This window comes from Thermobia domestica, chromosome 9, assembly GCF_964235325.1.
Source record: "Thermobia domestica chromosome 9, izTheDome1.hap1.1, whole genome shotgun sequence".
Lineage (NCBI taxonomy): Eukaryota > Metazoa > Arthropoda > Insecta > Zygentoma > Lepismatidae > Thermobia > Thermobia domestica.
Window position 1 is genome coordinate 107,573,143 of NC_137462.1, and position 17,558 is coordinate 107,590,700.

Below are 17,558 nucleotides of genomic sequence, written 5' to 3' on the forward strand. Positions count from 1 at the left end.
CGACTTTCGATGAGGCAAATATGTAAGAAATCCCGTAACGTGTGACTGGCACCATTAAACTGAATATATGCCCAAGATAGAGTCTTGCACGGACGCATATTCGAACAGAATTTTAAATATATCTGAAATCTGCATAGATCAAGTATGCACTTTCATAGCACGAAACAACGATGGACGAAATCATTTCAAAATATAATTCCTTAACTTACATAAAACCCTAACCTACGCAATTTGAAATACATGAGAGGAAAGAAAAAAAAAAAAAATATATCGCGAAACAAAATAATAGGACATTATTCACGGTGAGCACATAAATTCAATTTACATAACCTAAGCAAACGATCAAAAACATGTATTTCCCGCAATATCGCAAGACAAAATTAATAGCACATTATTTAACAGTCAGCACACAAGTTCAATCTAACTAACCTAAACAAGCAATTGAAATATAAATTTTCCCGAAAGATATCACAAGGCAGGACAATAGCACATTATTTAATCATCAGCACACAAGTTCAATCTAACTAACCTAACTAACCTAAACAAGCAATTGAAATATAATTTTTCCCGAAATATACCACAAGGCAAGACAATAGCACATTATTTAATCATCAGCCCACAAGTTCAATCTAACTAACCTAACTAACCTAAACAAGCAATTGAAATATAATTTTTCCCGAAATATATCACAAGACCCCACAAAAATACATTATCTGGCAGTAAGCACACAATCTGATTTCCTAACCTAACAGTCAAAATAAATGTATATTATCGGACACGTAAAATCTGAATTTTACCTAACCTAAGCACATTATTTAATAAGGTACACATTAAAATAACATTTCAGGGCGGAGATATTACTTAATCTAACAATAAAGGAAAACCGTATCAATTCTCACATGGACAATATTAATATCGAGCGGTGCGCTTAAAGTAAAGTTCACCAACAATTTTTCAATGTTGATCACATACTTTTATGATATCATTCTGTTGAGTGGTAACGAGATGAGCTGTCTAAACGCGTAACGCCTTTTACTTTAATTACACATATTTATGTCAAAGCACTTCATTTGGTGAATTAGTGAGTCTGTTTATGCTCGGAACAAGAAGAAAGAAAAATAAGATAAAATGGATGGATGTTACCCAGTTGGCTGAGGTTCCTTCCTTGTCACCTGGATTCCTGGCTTCACCAGAATAGGTTAGCAAACCTATTTAGCTACACGTTGCAGGTTATCTCCTCGGATATTGGTTCCAAGTCCTATTGAATATGGGATTTGGTCCCTGTATTTGACGAGATGATCTCCAACTATTTACTTCCTACACATTACGCTATCACTCGTAATGGCGGAAGTAACACTCGATGGCTTTAACCAAAATCGTTTTATAGAATTTTCATTTCTGTCGGTTCCTCAGCGTTTCTTTACCTCCCAAACTAAGTTAGGTTTTCCAATAAATAATTTGTAATAGGTTAACGTCCAGATTTCTACACTTTTGATCACAAAATTTCTGTTTTTGAGGAACCGACTTAAGCCATCATCCTTCTTATTGTAAGAACGGCGTTTTACTGCGTCATCACCTTCGCTTTACCAGACCTTAATAAACGCGGTTTTCAATATTATATGTTCAACTGTAATTAACACAGTTTTACCATAATTATATATCGATACAGGAATCTAACCTTAAAGATCACGAATATTTATATATATTTCTAATTTCTAACTTACTGGAAACTATATTTATTAATTTTAAAAATAAGCACTTACTTCTTCCTGCTCATTATTTACCAGTCGCCCCGGTAACTAAGAATTTTAACTGCGTTTCAATCCGCCATTATTAGCATTTCGTTTTCTCTAATAGTGATTCGAACGCCCTCTTGTGGCCGCAATCGAAATGATCGCTATGCTCTTGACAAAAGAATGACAAAGAGCAACAGCGGAAAATGACCTGATCAGTAAAATTGTCTTATGATCGAAGTTTCGGATTGATATTATTATGAGGTAAAGTAAGTTAAGGCAAATTGAAGTAGAGTAAAATATAAATCAAATTTTCAATATATCTAACTATAACCTCAATGGAATTATTACAGTAACGCGAAGAAATTGTAGAAAGAAAATAATTCGAAATTTTGTGATAAACTATTGGTGTGTTTACGTGTGTTTTGCGAATAGCATATAAAACTAATAACCCTTTTGTACAAATTAACATCAAAACGAAACTTTGGAGGCACTCGGGTGCAGTATTAAAATACATGAACCAACTTTAACGCTGTATAAGCAACCGGTAAACATTTCAACACGGGTAAACATTACAATCCGGGAGCCAATTCAAATAGAATGTAACGACCATCAATCGGTCTGTTACATACTGAATTTTGTTGGAATAGTGATATCTTTATCACGTGTACTCTTTAATATTCCTTTTGTAACACCTAAAGTCTAACGTTATTGAACACAATTAGCAAACCGAATTGTAGAAAGGAAGAAAAATAGTGGAGCGAGGGAAAAATTTTCCTCAAAATTTTATCATGGCCAATATGCCCGCTCCCTGCTCTGGAAATAGCGAGGGGGAGAAACAATTTGAAGCACCTAGGGCGCCGAGGAGGTTAAAAACGGCCCTGAGGTTAGTACACTTGTACTTGTAAATATAGGCCTAAAAGGCATTACTGGAGCAGACGGTTCTGTCAAATTTTTTGACACATTTCTTACATTTTCAGATTAGGTTAGAGCTTTGTACTTCTTTCAGCAGAGCAAAGCATACACTAAATGAGGAGTCCCATTACTCTTGCAGATTGACTTCAGGACGGTTCAGTTTAAATACAGTATGGACGTGTGGCAAAAACTACAGTGCATAAAGCACGAATCAACTTGTGCTAGGTGACCACTAAAAAGCACGAATGCTATCTATCCCGGCAGGGTGGCCGGAGCGTTAGCAAGGGTGCGTCCGTAGGGAGCGCGACGGGGTTATTCACATAAACAAGAATAGCGGAAGAGCACACTTACACATACAGTACTTTCTCTATCATTCAAAATTCATTTCAATATCCTACACACTAACAGTAATTACTTATATTCACTCCCAATCCTTCACAAAAAATATTTCACATCGAATATTACCTATAAACTTTTAATTTGGTAGAACCTTCTGCTTAAGTGAACCAAGGCAAGGTTCTAGAACATAGGTCCCCTTCCCACTTAGCTGTAATAAAGACAGAAAACAACGTGTCATGCAGTCTCTAATCCGCATTCACTTGCTAACGCTCGCTCGACAATACTATGTGAATTAAATAATTAACTTTGGTACAGAAAAATACCAACCTATTTGGGGGGACCTGTATCCTACAGCCTTCCCGTGAACCATATAAAACGAAGATTTCCTACAGTGAAAAAAAAAAAAATCCTGCAATAGTGGAATTGGCCTATGTTTACCAGAAGGGGTCCAGCTCTTTTCTCTAAAAAAATGTTACAATTTTGGTAATTTCTGTTCACATTCGGTTAGTTTAGGGTAGGGTTGGTTAGTTTAAGTTAGATTAGGGTGGTTTAGGTTACGTTAAGTTAGTTTAGTTTGTTATATTAGTGTAGGAGTCCCGCATAATTTTCTAAAAAAAAATGATAGAATTTCACTTACTTCTACTAATATTATGGGTCAATGTTCCGTTAAGGGGGTCCAGTGTCTTTGACACCACTTCTTTCTATTGATTTTCGTTTGATTACATAATATAACGTTATATTAGGTTAGGTTAGGTCAAGTCAGGTTAGGTTAGGTTAGGTTAGCTTGGGTCAGGTTAGGTTAGGTTAGCTTAAGGGGTCCAGTGTAGTTTTGGACCCCCTTAACGGAACATGGACCATATTATGTTAGTTTAGGTTAGTTCAGGTTAGCTTACGTTAGTTTCTGTTAGGTTAGGTTAGATTTGGCTACGTTATGTTACCTCTAAGTACTTGCATCACTCATTTTTCCTGTAAATTTTTTGTTTTACGTGCTTCTGGACCCCTTGTACTAAACATACCCCGTGGAATTTAAAAGGGCATTTATTCCGAAGTTGGGTGTCCGCTTTCGGCACGTTATTTCGCTGTCATCGCCTTTCCACATTTTCTGGAATTCAGTAGGTTCATTAATCCGTGACCTTCACAAATTTTTAAAAGGTTTTGCTTGTTATCAATGTATTGCTTCACAAATGTTAAAACGGTTAATTCATACCCTTGTACATTCGCCATGTTAATAACATAAATGCTCGTTACTTTCCCACAACGCAACTGTTTGGTTACCTTGCGCCAAGTAGCTCCCTCCGCTCGTTGTATAGTCCCATGTTTATAACCGCTTATATATAAGAAATAAACAGATTTTTCGAGACCCTTATATATTGTCAAGCACACAAACAATCAAATTATCCATATCTTTCCTGTAAATTTTTAAAATTTTGCTGGAAAAGGACGCCCAACTTTGGAACTTAACCCAATAATGGGATATGCACTTATTGATTGTAATCATAAAATTACCATTCTTATTACGGACTTTTTATGGATACCGCTTATTTCATGTTCATATTTAGCGCGCGTTCATCCGCTCAGAGTGCTCATAAACATGTTCGATGTCGTTGCCGGGTACTCAATGTTATCACAGAGAAAAAAAACAAGTCTCGGGATTTTCTCTGTTAGGGAACTATAACTAATATAGGGTAAGCTTTACAAGACACGCTCCAGCTGCGCATCCATAAGTAGGGCCCTTTTAAAAAGTATAATAGAGTATGGTTGGGTAGAGTAGAGTAAGATATAAATAAGTAGGGTAAGGGTTAGGAACGGGTAAAGGCTTGTGTATAGCCCGCTCCCCCCAGTTCTTTGTCACCGGAACTGGAAGAGTCACTACTACTACTACTACTGCTACTACTACTACTATTACTACTACTATTGCTACTAACTACCACTACTACTACTACTACTACTACTTATACTACTACTACTAAGAGCTTCCTTACCACAATATTTACATCTTAAATCTTTATAACATGCGATTCCGATTCATTATGAACTAGTATGGGCAGGTCTTTACTTTGGGCAAGGCAGTGACAATAAGCAATGAATTTGAACCGGTTCCTGCAATTATATTTACAGTTCCCAAGAAGGAAAGACATAAAACAGCGTGCCCTGCGGGGCTCTAACCCGCCTTCACTCGCTGACGCTCGCTTGGCAATAATATGTACTGACAGTATATTACTGCCTTGCCCAAAGTAAAGAGTTACCCTAGTATGAATCGTTAGAATCACTATGATTCGTTAAAAATCACTGGGGGGAGCGGGCTATGGTAATAGTATACAACAGTGCCTCATGATCTGTGCGCGTGGATACTTCCTACTGTTGCACTACGTATAAAAATGATTTTATTACGTTTAGAAGTAGTGAGAAGCATCCACGTGCACGTGACATGCGATATGTGTTTCAAATCCCCCACATATACTCATACACTACGTACAAGGGCACATTATTATTCTTCGCATACCATAAAACACAACGAAACGCAACGCAAACCGACGTACATTTTATTTTATATTACTCAGTAATTAAATGAAAGTCGCATTTTTACCTCATTTTCAAGTTCCTATATCCTCAATGAATAATCCTTAAAAGACTGCACTTAGTGAGTCCTCGCTAAATGATGAGGCACTCTCGTATACTATATCCATTTCTCGTATCTGATACCTGCTAGAGCGCTGTAAAACTAACCCCTAATATATTTCCCAAATGTTGATACTCACTTCACCTCACTGATGCTAGGTCCGTAAGTTAAAATTCCCTTTTAAAGATAAAATTTCCCTAATAATTGTTTAAAGAGAATATTATTGCCTATCCATGGATTATTATACATTGCTCGTATCTCCACAGCATATATTTCTTACATTTCTGCTTTCGATCTTCTGTTGTAACTCAATGTTATCTTGTATAATGCCATCCTCAAGCCAGGCCGCGGAAGGCTTTTATAAAAAAAAATGTTTGCACTTTATATGTGGGATTCTGGAAGGAATGCCACTGTCTTTCGTCTTCTTTCGTCAAGGAAAATACCTTGAACCTGAACCCCAGTGCTTAGTAACATTATAGGTCTATTTGTTAAAAGCTAAATTTTCCCTACATTTTATCTCATATTCGCAAAATCTCCCTTTTTCCCTTCTTAAAAAATTCTTTGCCCAATCTCCCTACGCCGTGGTGAATTTCTCTCAAACTATCATCTAGTGATGGGTAGTTCCGGAAGGACTCGTTCTTTCGGAACGAATCCTTCAGAGGAATGAAAGAATTGAATCCCTGAAAGGAGTCGGATTCATTTGGGCGGATTCACTCAGGAAGTTAACGGATTGAATCAGTGGATCCGGTAGGTGGAACCAGATGGCGGAACCAAAAAAGAGACGAGTGCATTGATATAAATGGTGTCGGATTGATATGGATGGGACAAAAATAGTAGTAAAGAATAAACCGACACTGCACAACAGGGAAGCAAATAATGCACGTACTGCGCATGTCTGGAAACAAGCAATCTTACGCGCTCTCGTGTCACTTTTCTGCAATATTCTGACCTTCGCACAGTGTTGCCAATTTAGCGACTTTGTCGCTAGAACTAACGACTTTTGGAAGTGTTTAACGACAAAAATTTTTATTTAGCGCCTAGCGACATTTAGGAATTCAAATATTTTGTTCTATATTTATATTAAAGTTTCCAAAATTTTGCAGTTTGTAATACTAATAATTATTTTTACACACTCGGTTGCACTACTGCTATGAGCGACTTACTTCGTTGGATTCATCGCTGCTATGAGGATTATGCCCTTCTTCACTGCGTTTCGGATATCCGGGAATTTCCCGTATCTAACTAGTTGCGTAATAACTGGTAACCTCTTGCATTGCACAGTGCGTACAGTGACAGTGACGCTGGAGAACATTGTGCTTTTTTGGTTCAGTGTGGTGCGTGTGATTTATATATTAATTTAACTGCGGCTGTTCTTAATATAAATTATACAGAAATTTCGTGGGGTCAGTTCCGTGAGGTGTTCCAATACGAAAGCAACATGAATGAAATGAAATGAAATCTTTAAGGTTTACGTCCCACGGTTATGCCGGTTAGGCTAAAGGAGACGGTGATGATGAGAGATGAGTGAAATGGTGGAATGAAGAAAGTGGGAGGAAACGGGAGAACCCCGAAAAAACCCACGAGCACGGTGTTTGTCCACCACAAAGTTCACTTGGCGGAGGCTGGGATCGAACCCGGGACCCCAAGCACCAGAGGTGAACGCTCTACCACTGAGCCACCGCGCCCCGGCAACATGAATTCCCCAACCCCTCCCCAAAAAGATAATCATACTCTATAAGAGGGAATAGGGAAAAGTGATCTAAAATTTTAAGTATTTGCAAACTTTTAATGCTATATTTATTAATTTTGTATTCTTCAAAGCGCATAGTGCAGTGGTTTTGTCAAGATGGTAATATTTTTAAAAGAATAAATACTCGAGTCTTCCATTGTACATTAAAAATATTTAAATTATTTTAATTCCTTTGTAAAATTATATAGCGACATTTTTAGCGACTTGGCAGGAGGCGTTTAGCGACTTCTAGCAACTTTAGAATACTAAACTAGCGACATTTCACACTGGCGAGTTGGCAACAGTGCCTTCGCAATTGCTGTCCCAACTGGTGGAGAGGGGGAGATCGGTTGCTAGCCTTATCACTATTTTTTAATTTCTTTTTGTTTTTACTTTTACACAGGTGTTCAGCGTTACCAGGTCTATAGATTTTTATTGCAAAATGGATAATAAAACTATTTGCTGTAACACACAAACTCTTATTCAATATATTCTGGTGTAATGTCAATATAACACTATACTAATATAAAATTTGCAATTTGTTGTTTGATTAGGGTTTAGCCTAAAGGGCATAATAGTGGATATTAAACTGAAATTAAATTTTTTTATCAGATAATTCATGATAAGGGCACTCATCTATTAAGATGCTGAAGGAATCCAATTGTTGTTGCGCTTGTTGTCATCCAAAGAGGGCCTTGTTGTTTCACAATCAGCATTAAAAATGGAATGAAATTCTAAACCAGACTAGGGAATGATATGTCATCTGTATTTAGCAAATACGAGCTATAAAAAAATGGAACCTAAACCTTACAGATTTTCCCCCTTCTGCCATTCATCCAGAAAATTTTCTCCAAAAGGGTAAGATCAAAATGTGACTATTTCCTAAAGGTCATGCCCTGCACAAGAATATGATATAGTGATTTACTTACCTTATCCCTTTCCCTCTCGAGCTCCTTCGTGGCTAAGCGGTTATCGTACGCTCCTTTGGCGTGGAAAACCCGGGTTCGATTCCCGGCGGAAGCTTATGTGGTTCGGATTCCCATTAATCAGTAGGTCCCGTTTCATATAACCTAGCTACTGAAAGAGACGATAAGCTAAACAAACTCAACTCCCTTTCCCTCTCCCTGAGAAATATGTGTGAAAGAAACTCTGCTTATGAGTTCCCATAATTCACCACACTTCTTTCATACTTTTGCGGAAAGGGAGTTTAGCTTCTCTTTCAGCATCGAAGATATTAATGTATGTGATGTGAGTCTACAACCTAATGACAAATCCGAAACACACGAAAAAATGAAAATGAAATCTTTCAGTTTTACGTCCCACGCTTATGCCGGTTAAGGCTAAAGGAGACGGTGATTATAAGAAACGAATAAAATGGTAGAATGAAGTGGGAGGAAACGGGGGAACACACGAGAAAACTCACGAGCACGGTGTTTGTGCACCACAAAGTCCACATGGCGCGAGGTGGGATCGAACCAGGAACCCCAAGCACCGAAGGTGAACGCTCTACCACTGAGCCACCGCACCCCCTCGAACCACACGAGTTGCCACTGGAAATACAACTCGAGCCTCCCTCGAGGAGAACCAAAATTGCGCGTAGCGTTTATTATATTATTATTATTATTATTATTATTATTATTATTATTATTATTATTATTATTATTATTATTATTATTATTATTATTATTATTATTATTATACAGTTTATTAAAAAATGTGTAATTCTCAAAATCAGGATAGACAATTGCCCCTTGCCCTCCCCAAATGACACTCCTACACAAGGAAGCCCGAGACTTCATTTGATGTTGCTGGTATTACGTATTTAAATAAATAGTTAAGAATGAAAATAACAAACATTTATTTTTTGGCGTTTAATAGTCATGTAAAAAAAAATAGAAGAAAAAGACCACTTGTTACTCTTGAACAGTTTCAACGTGAACTCTTAGCAAAACGCTTTAATACAACAGAAAAATTCAAAGAAACAAACAATATCTGTATCTGTTCTTGTTCTATGTGCAATATTATTTCTGCCTTATCAGGAAAAAATGGAACCTTGTGAACATGTTTCAAAACACCGCAATCCCTTCTTTTGGTTTTACTCATTCCAATTTCTCACACCACCACACTGCAGCAACTTCTCAGGCAATAAGAGTGGTTTGACAACTTTAGGTGAAAGGAGGAATTGAATTGGAGAGCCATATGAGAACTCACAATTATTCCAACTCATCGGAACCAAAGGATTCGATCCAGAGAGGAACGAATCCATGTTTGGGGGAATCAAATCGAAAAAACTATGGAATCATTTAACTTTGCGGAACCAAAGGATTCGGTCCGGAGGAACGAATCCTTCTTCGCAACGGATTCAAAGGAATTGATTCCGGAAAAGGAACCAAACTGCCCTCACCTTCCTTATCGCATTTTCGCCGATCCCAAGAGGTTCAGCGAAAACATGGCTATCTTATCTTGAGACTATTATCGGTCAAATAGGTAGGTGCACCAGCATTAAAGTCATGTGTGCTACAAGTGCAAAATAGTCTTATGTTTACCTGACACGGAGGATTTGTGATTCAGGAACAAAATTGAATAAAATAAAGGGCACAATGGGGAAGAAAGAACACAATCGAGAAAAAGATTAAAGTCAGGAAAAGATCAAAATCGGGAAAGAAGTTGAGACAGTGAAAGAGAGCTGAAAGCCAAGTTGAACAGGGAACTTGTACAGCCAAGTTGGAGGGCTGAAAGCCAACTTGTACAGTTCCTACAAGTTAAAGAAAAGTTGGAACTGTAAAAAGAAAACAGAAAGAGTATAAAAGAAGAATATGTATGTATACATTTAATGGTTTGACAGATAGTACATTTTTCGCTTTAATAATTCGTACCATGAGCATCATTCCGTAGCCTTTAGCATCAATGCTACGCAAAATTTACTTTTAATCTGTGATAATTGGTATAGCAGTTATGGTGGGCAGATCAAACATGACGAATTTCCGCTAGTGCTGTCGACATCATTTGTTTCCAGTGGGTTCCATCTCCAAGGGATTAGTGCAAACCGGCACGGAATGGAGCCCATCATAGTAATAGTTTGAAGCCAATATGAAAATAGACTGCACGACGTCATTACTTTGCGATACTCGCTATAATGGTTTCTTCCGCACTTTGTGTTAGTTCTTGTCCGTATGAGCCCCAAAGACTTTAAAATTTTGCAATATTTCTAAACAGCCATTGAAAGATAATTAACGAAAAGTTTTTTTTTTTTTTTTCACTAAGAGAGCTTTGAAGGAAAGCGATTTTCATATGAAAGAACGTGCGTACAATACAATCAGATTATAAATAAGACAGAGCCACATACTTACATCTCGAAAATAAGTAAAATTCAAGCACAATTTGTACCGTTGAGAAAAGTAATCTAGTTAATAAAACTAACACAAGGCAACGAAGTGAAATTCTTATCATTATATACACACGCACAACCGTTCAAATAACTAAAGTTCATATCATGTTTGCTAAATTCTAAAGTCCAAACAGAAAAAAATATTACTCCTTTCATCTTTATTTTGCTACACATACAGATAGTCTTTCTACAGCCTGCGATACGCTTGAATCCGTATAGTGGAAAGTATAATTTTAAACATTATCTTGAGTATCTTATTTTAATAGGTACTTTTTAAAGGTGTTTGGTTCACCAATACTGATTTATAAACAGTACTTACACTGTCAGTCCGGAAGACATGAATATTTCAAGAACTACAGGTAGTTGATGAATTACCACCAATTTGGCCAGAATGTAAAAGTTCAAAATTAGGAACCAATAGGTGTGGAACAAAATTAGGTGTTGATTGAGGAGATATCGAAACCGGAAGTGGTAGAAATAAACTATTTTCGGTTTTTACAATAATTATTATAGAGCAAAAACGGTATTAGATAGGGAGAAGCAATTTTCTGCAATTGATGAAGCATCTTAAAAATACTTTATTTTCATACTGTCTACTGACACCGGAAGTGGCTAAATCAACCACTTCTATAGAAGAAAAGCTGTAACAGATAGCGGAAAGTGGCAATGAATTAAGTGTCCCAAGAATATTCCATCTCGAACTTAATCCCTCTAGTAAAAGCAACGGCACCGACTTTCCAAAATTTATGTGGGTGCATATCAATGGTAGAACATGTTAGCCTACATGTTTTTCGGGAAGTTTCGATATTTGGATGATTTATTTTTATGTCAATTTTTTATGAACACTGTCACGGAATGTGCTGTAATAGAATAAAATACAAGGATAAGAAGAGAAACGGGTTCAAATTAAATATCTTGTGGGTACGCCGCATTCACAAGATTATTTGTGTGATTGCCGGAGCCATGGAGCATCCACGTAATCGGGATGCATGAGTAAAACCACAAGTAGCAGAAATTGAACTCTTTCGGCTTTAACAGTGATAAACATAAAATAACAACCATAACAGATAGCGGGGAATGGTATTCTGTAATCCATTGGATGTCTCAAGAATATATTATATCTATACTAAAATCGGAAGTGGCATTAATCAATCACTTCCGGTTTCAACGTTAATCGTTATAGAGTAAAAACGGTAAAAAGATAGAAGCAATTTTCTGCAAACAACTAAGCGTCCCAAAAAAAATGTATTCCGTCTCCACTCCACAGAAAATCAACCACTTCCGGTTTTAACAATGATTGTTGTAGAGTACTGACGGTAATAGATAGAAGTGGTTTTATGTAATCAATTAACCGTGCCAAGAGTACAGTACATCTCTAGCAACAGGCTTAGAAAAAATATTCTATAATCTATTTTCAACGTAGCCTATGTAAACTTGACTGAGCAAGGAAAAGGCGCTGACCATGCCGCTTAAATGTTATCTTGAAATTTTCCCCAAAGAAATATAAACTGTTGCAAAGTTTCGATAATTACTCCAGGAAAATGTTTAACGAAGTGTCCAAGTGTGTCCCTGAAAATATCTCATACTTGTACATCCCACGGATATGCGTCCTACATTAACCCGGGAACACTAATATGTTTTTGTAGTACACTATTACTAAAGCCCGTTTCATACAGATCTGAACTAAGGCCTCAATCCAGGTTACAACTTAACAGTGTTGCTTAACTCAAACTTCCATGCAATTTCTTTTATGCTGAGGTGGTGTAGGGGTCTCAGAAGATCTTTAAAATTAGATAGGTTTTACCAGCAGAGACTTTCGTGGTCGCTGTATTAAACAGACAAAAAACACTTGAAGAATGTGTTACGCATAGGGCAATCAACTGTCGTAATTGTAAATATTGTTTTTCTATTTCACAATATGAGTTCATCCGAAGAGGATGAAATAGCCACAACAGCGATATCTGCTCTGTTGCTTCGAGTATGTTTTTTACAATGTTGAAAGTAAAGTAACTCGGTTTGGGGAAGATGAACCTTTTATTTGCATTAAACAAAAAAAAAAAAAAAAAGTAAGAAAATCACATCATACTCATGTGAAATTACATGAGCGTTCGGTTTTCATCATTCAATGTGATTCACTCATTGTACCTACCACGTGATGCCTTACTAGCTTTTCATTGCTGTAAAATCTCTCGAGCGATTCACTCGATGTTCTTTCCATGATATGAGAATTACTCGAGGAAACCAAGCACTCATCTCAATGTGGATTCGTTCAGTACTATTTCAAGAAAGTAAATCTCCACGTTAAGCGGGTTTGCATAACCAAACTAACTTCTAATTATGAAAACCTTTACGATCACTCCAACCCCAATCATTTCACGGATTTAACCTGTTGTATATAAGTTATTATGACGTAAAATCAAATGTGATTTGTTAGAAAAATACTTTTATACATTGCAAAATCTATAACGTAACCGCAAACTAAATCGGACTAAATAAAAAGAGTGTGAAGCAAAAAAACTACTTTACTCAAAAGTAGAAAGTAGATCAGCGATTCCATAGATTCCGAAATAGTCGAACCTACGAATCAGATATGTGTGTGTTTAAATCCCATAGGAAGTCATTTTTTGAATGTCCCTATTTTCATCCGCAGATCGAGAACATTTCTTTCAATAACGCTTTGATAACCCTTTGACTTGCAATTCGATTAGAAAGAAACATTATACGAATTGCAATCTAAAATTCATAGCTGAAAACAAAATATTAATATCCTCTGATTTGGGAAAATCCTCTTGTCATCCACTGATAGAAAGTATGGCATATAAAGTTGATTGTTTATTTAACATTGGTGATCTCTAACAATAAAACTAATAATAATGTGTGAAAGTGGCATGCACCATTCCCTAGATTTTGTAACGTTCATTAACCAGACTGTGTCGGTTTTTGCTTAGTTTTTGAATTATTCATTTTATTTTTGATTGTTTTTTTTTTTTTTTTAGTTGTATATATTAAAAGTGGTAACGGTGGCGCAATCTACCGTGTTAGACACAAACTATTTGGACGTTTAAAATAATCTTAAAGTTAAGAAATGGAGAGTTGAATTTTATACGACTTCAAGAAAAACAAATGAAAGGTACAGGCTACCGCATTATTTTTTTTCCGCTGGTATTCTTTATACTAAATTATGTTATACTGCAATTATTAACGAAACATTTTCTTATAAAATAAAGCATATCCAGGAAACTTCGTCCAAAAAACTGCCCCTCGGGAATTTTTCATAAGACGTAACTGATGCAGAGTTATTAATCCTTTTGGACCCGTCATTTATGGCGTTTTCCTACATTTTCAATTAGTGACTTTTCGAACAAAACTATTTATCCGATTGATATGGTTAAGACTTTGGTTTTTAGAAGAATGAAGTGGCTATTTTTTGGTGTAAGTTACATTGCAGTATTGCTAACGTGAGGGAAATTATTGAGAGAAATATAGGGGTGAAAATTTACAGAAGTTCCCTAACGGAAATTCGATTTTTGTAGCTGGCACCACTGTTGCCACATGGGTCCAAATCATCTAAAAAAATATTCTTTGGTGTGTTGACAAGACACAGTGAAAACCTGAAGTCGCTGGTTGCCATACAAAGAGAGAAAGAAAAAGTTCACTGTCATCATACACATGAAATTTTATACGCTTCAGAACCAAAAATCAACAGATATGCTGGGGCTACAGCTTCTCTAATTATCCTATTGAAACTTTTTATGATGTGTTCTGTAAGCCAAAGAGGAGGTATTCAGATGGTGGTACGTTTGTTCTAATGTAGCCAGCAACAGGGAAATAATAGAGGGGAAAAGGTTAAATGTTTCGAATTTTTCACCTAAAATCGGGAAATATTTTTGGTTGGAAACACTGCACCAAACAGACGCAAGCTATCTGAAAATAAACCTTGGTACAATTCGCGGCATAGAAATTGTTACAAAAATTATAAGTCCAAATAAATAATAAACTCTTACCCCGTTTTCTTATGCATCCAGAAATACATCTCTCAATCGATTAGTTGCTTCTAGTATTCAACACAACTCCTCCCCTCCTCCACCTCTCCTTGTCTAAAGCAGTGAGTGTGACGTAGTACACTCTTTCCATTCAGCTGAAAAAGAAACAGGAATCAAGTTTACAACGTTATACCTTTAAAACAGTCTTTTCCATTCGTTTGTTTTGAAATATTTTTAAGAGCCTAAATTTAAAAAAAAAGTCACACAATGTTTTCATAGCTTCATAAAGACCTTTAGTTTCATTCTTTCCCTTCTTTAAAGATTGCAAGCTAGTAAGATGCTTCCTAAGAAATCTATTGAAATTGCCAATAACGGCATTAGGTTTCGTGCTTCCTAAAGTCTGTAATGCACACACAGAGCTCTAAAATATCTACTGACAGAAATGAGTGTTATTCACTGATTCGTTTTATTTCTTTTCAGTAATTGCAAGCAAATGTTCCAGGGGGGTCATTTGGGCAAGACAGGAGGGTCTAATTCCACCTCCCTTGAGCTTCATAAATATGTATTGTTTGATCAAATGTATAGTAATACACTAATAAAAAAGTGAAAATCTTATGTCGCAGAAGAATCCCCCCCCCCCCGAATAAAATCTAAGAGACACTGCTTTTATCAAAAAACCTATAGAGTTACGATAGCACATTGCTAGAGAGCTTACATTTGGTTTCAAGAGTCGAAGGTTTGATCTAAAGCCATATGAGTTTCTGGGCGACATTGAGAGAGAGGGAGAGAGAGAGATTCAAGTATGGAGACAGAGAGGGATGATTTATATACACAGATTTAGAATTGGGGAAAAATGATCTGACAGCATTCGTATTATGACGAAAATTGTGATTTTGTGAAACAGAAGAAGGGAAGATTTCAAACTGCGAGGATCACATTAGGCAGTTGTCGAATTAAGGTGGAGAACTCTTTTTAGAGCATCAGATGATTACGAAGGCAGAGAAAGATCTTGAGAACTGAGGAATTAAGAATTTTAAAAAATCTGAAACTTCCGAGACAGGTTTCGAACCACGAACCTTGTAGTTCTCGAGCCATGACTTTATCCATTCTGCTACGGCGAACTCTATGTACTCGTTTACATGCGTTTCCTTTAGCTACGTTGAGAGCTAACTTAATGGGATATTCCAAAAGTTGACTCGGTGGATGCGCCGTTCAGATAGGACGTAAACCTCTTGTAACTTAGTTACAATGTATCGTGGCGGATATAAATCATTGATCAGGTAATGGCGACTGCTTTGAAACAAATGCAGAGTATGAGAATTAAATCAGTCATTCTGTGGTTTCATCAGCAGGGTTGCCAATTCAGAGTGTTAATTTATGAAAACTACGATTTCCCTAGTTCCCCCTTACAGAGGCCTCATCCGATTAGTTATCGGTGGAAGTTAAAATTCTTTTTTCTAATCCATAGTTTCCAAGCTACTCCAACTAAACAAACTAAAAATTAACGACAGAACATCCATACGTATGAGTCAATCTACATGTTTTGCAAAAAAAATTGATTTAAACCTTCGGTACATCTGGCAATACTGTGTGGTTCCTAGTGTACTTCAATCGTTGCTTCCTAGATTAAAAATATAGGCATGAAGAAGGCTTCATCTTGGTATAATCATTATTTGTGTATCATTTTAGATTCAAAAGTTCTACTATCCCAAATTCCGGGTTGCATTGTACATTGGACACCCTGTAGAAAAATCAAGGTTTAGATCCTAAATACGAATTTTTCGTGCACACCCTAATTACCCGATTGCAACGATCTATACCCGTTTTGTTCAGTAAGGACCAATGTTCGACTGGCGTAAGTTGACTTGCACTCGGACGTATAGGTACGGATTTATAAACAAAAATTTCGAACTTTTTTGCCCAAATGTAGGGAAATTTTAATTCTCCTAGTTGGTAACAGTGCGTGCGAACCGGTCCAGTTTATGTCAACAATTAGGTATCCATGCGAGGTATCTACCTGACAAGTCTTAAGGAGATCTCTCTACAACAAAGGAAGCTACAGAGAAAAAAAGAAAATTGAAAATTCGAAAATACTCCAATTTTTGACTTCAATGGGTTGAAATTCGAGAAGGAAATTCGACTCCCAAAAGAAAGAGAAATTAATGTGATAAACCAACCATATTTGGCAAAAAAAAATCCCGATATCTTAATGTGTCCTTACAGGAGCGGATTTAAAAAGTGACACATCCGTGCGTCGAACTTTGACTACCTGGGTCCGACAAAAAAATCGCATCGAGAATTTTCTGACATATTTTTAAAAAAAGACGCCTCGAAAAAACAGTATTGTGGATACTTTCTTAGGAAGTAATTTACTCATCATTATAGATTTGTTAATGAGTCAACTTTTGGAATATTCAATTTTATTAGTTTCTCAACGCAACTGAAGGAAAAGTATATGAATAACTGCGTATAGTTCTCCGTGAAGCTGAATAGATAAAGTCATGGTTCGAAACCCGTCTCGGAACGTGAAGATTTTAAAATTCTTAATTAGGCAGATCTTAAGATCTTTCCCTTCGCGATTATCTGATGCTTTAAAAAGAGTTCTCCACCTTAATTCGACAACTGTCTGCTGTGATCCTCGCAGTGCGGGAACTTTCCTTCTTCTGTTTCACAAAATCACAAATTCTATCATGATATGGCTGCTGCCCGATCATTCTTCTCCAATTCTAAACTTGTATATGTAAATCATGTCTCCATCAGAGATGTTCATCCTCACCCTCAAATTCCCTCGCCTACAATGACGCGAGGACAAATTCCCAACACGGGGAGGAGGGCGAGGGCCAACTGCCAC

The 17,558-nt window shown here is 36.7% G+C and overlaps 1 protein-coding gene across 5 annotated transcripts in view; it reads right to left on the reverse strand.

Moving 5' to 3' along the window:
- The window catches only part of LOC145694914 (isoaspartyl peptidase/L-asparaginase-like), a 61,674-nt gene extending 50,964 nt beyond the window's left edge, over positions 1 to 10,710 (reverse strand). Inside the window, exon 1 of one of the 5 annotated variants that reach the window (XM_081771674.1) lies at positions 10,687 to 10,710. The gene's annotated coding sequence lies outside the window, so the exon portion shown is untranslated. The other 4 variants (XM_081771671.1, XM_081771668.1, XM_081771667.1 and 1 more) reach the window with 4 other exon arrangements.
- Positions 10,711 to 17,558: the final 6,848 nt, after the last annotated feature.